This window comes from Chenopodium quinoa, unplaced genomic scaffold (genome assembly GCF_001683475.1).
Source record: "Chenopodium quinoa cultivar QQ74 unplaced genomic scaffold, ASM168347v1, whole genome shotgun sequence".
In the NCBI taxonomy this organism is placed as follows: Eukaryota; Viridiplantae; Streptophyta; class Magnoliopsida; order Caryophyllales; family Amaranthaceae; genus Chenopodium; species Chenopodium quinoa.
Window position 1 is genome coordinate 2793738 of NW_018742238.1, and position 2378 is coordinate 2796115.

A 2378-nucleotide genomic window follows, 5' to 3' on the forward strand; every position below is an offset into this window, starting at 1 on the left:
TGGTTACTAGTTATGCAGACGTATGACAACCTGATAGTTATAATATTATACAAAATGTTTCTGGTGCAGTGCATTTTGCTTGATGTATTACATGCTAAATTCCAAAACTACCGCAACATAATGTGTGATTAGACCTGTACTTCACAAAAAAAAAAAATAAAAAATAAATAAATAAATAAATAAATAAATCAAGCATTAGATTGTATATACACAATAGTCATTTAATGATTTATACATCAATATATTGAATACACAATATGAAAATTGGAAAACTATAACTTTCAAAATTGTATGATTTACCTGTTTTAAATTTAATTTTATTTTTACTACAACTCCACTCACAAGTCTTAAAAAAAAAATAAAAAATAAATTAGTTACCACTTTTGCCAATCTCCTAATTAGTTGATACATGGCTAATAAAGTTGCAAGGACTTCAATTTATTTATTTATTTATTATTATTATTATTATTATTATTATTATTATTATTATTATTATTTACAACGGTCTAAAAAAGAGGTTAGTTCCCAACTGACTCAAAACTACAATGAGAAAATTTTAACCTCTTAATCAAACTAATACAAAAACTAAAAAGGGGATTGAGGTAACCCACTTCAACTTATATACCACTTTTGAAATGTGTATTTTCGATTTTTCAGATGTCACACCTAGCCACCCATTGTTTTTTTTTTTATCTTTAAAGCAATATTCGTAATATTTTTAACCTACAACATTATACCACTATTGTACACCAATATTTTCAAGGTTAAAACATATCAACTTTATATTCATCTAAATAGTAAACAGTATGGTGATTATAGTCAGTCACTTCATGTACCTTCATGTAGGGTTTAGTCAGTCCCTCCATGTAGGGTTTAGTATTGTTTGTTTGTTTGTTTTTAGTGTGTACAGGGATACAAATTTGGAAGATTCGTCTTACAAATTTGTGGAATTGCGAGTCTGTTGGTATAGGGTGCAGATTTAGAAGATTCGTCTTGCAAATTTGCAGTTCTTGATGACCAATCAAGTTTTATCGCTTTTTCGACTGTACATCAATGGAGCTCCGTCAAGAACGATGAAAGACATCTAAAATTATCAAGAAGCAGTTCAAAAGCGACGCCATTAGTTTAGGGGTACTTAATTCTTGCATTGAGATTTTATATCTCTTAAGGGATGATTGTAAGTGTCGAATGACTATTATTATTTAACGAAATTACCCCTCCCTATTGCATTATATATATATATATATATATATATATATATATATATATATATATATATATATAGTATTTTGATGTTACCTTTTCAAGACGAGTTCCAATAGATTCAAGATAATCACCGTGCCTTCCGGAAAATCCAACAACATGGCGAAGGCGGTGACAAAAAAATTCCAACGTTATCGACATTGTATGCATTACCAAATGGTCCGTATCCTGTAGGACACAAATTTGTATGTATTTTAACCATGGCAATTATGCGTTGTTTTATAAGCTCGCCATAATCTCCATATATACCACTTATATGTGTTATATATTCGCCATTCCTCAGTGTAATCTACAACAAGATTTTAATAGATGAGAAATGAAAGCTAATTAAGTGGTAGGGAAAATAATTTTTAAAGCTGGGTATAAAAAATGTTAGATTAATCGCTTGAGGGTTTCAAAATAGATCATCCTAACTATACTGAAATAAACTATCACATATAATATTTTTAAGAAAACATAATACTTGTACTCCGTCATATTAGCATGGAGGATGCAAATAACAATGAAGTTACAAAGTAACCTACACTTCCAATCCCAAATTAATGAATTTATTTAATTACATCAAAACATGTACGGATTAGTATTTAAATTATTGGGTGTTCTATATATTCTAAATTTTTCAATTTTATTTCCAATAATAATTTTCCATGATTATTCAATAAAGGTAAAATTTCAAAGAACGATAGTAGTAGACAAGCTAAGGGTACGGTGTTACCTTAGATTCGTCACCGCCTTTTCCACCAAGCATACTAGTGGTGAGAAGACCACAAGGCTTCTCTATAACTAAACCAAATGCATGAACAACAAATTTATGCCTTATTACTACTTCTTTGATTGCTTCATCTTCCCCTAGTTTCATACACCAGTTTTCGTCAAGCTCTGAACCATACGGACCATCTTTCTCAACCTTTTGTTTCTGTAAAATTAGAGAAAATGAGACATAAGGTAAACAAGATGTAGTAAAGGTGATGGAAATAGTTGTCCAAAAAAAAAAAATAACAAAAACAAAAAAAGTTGATGGAAATGTATGTCAGTATATGTACATTAGAAGCATGTTTGCGTACTTATTTGCACACAAGTACAATATTTGATACGTATTTTGGGTTCTCCTTTTT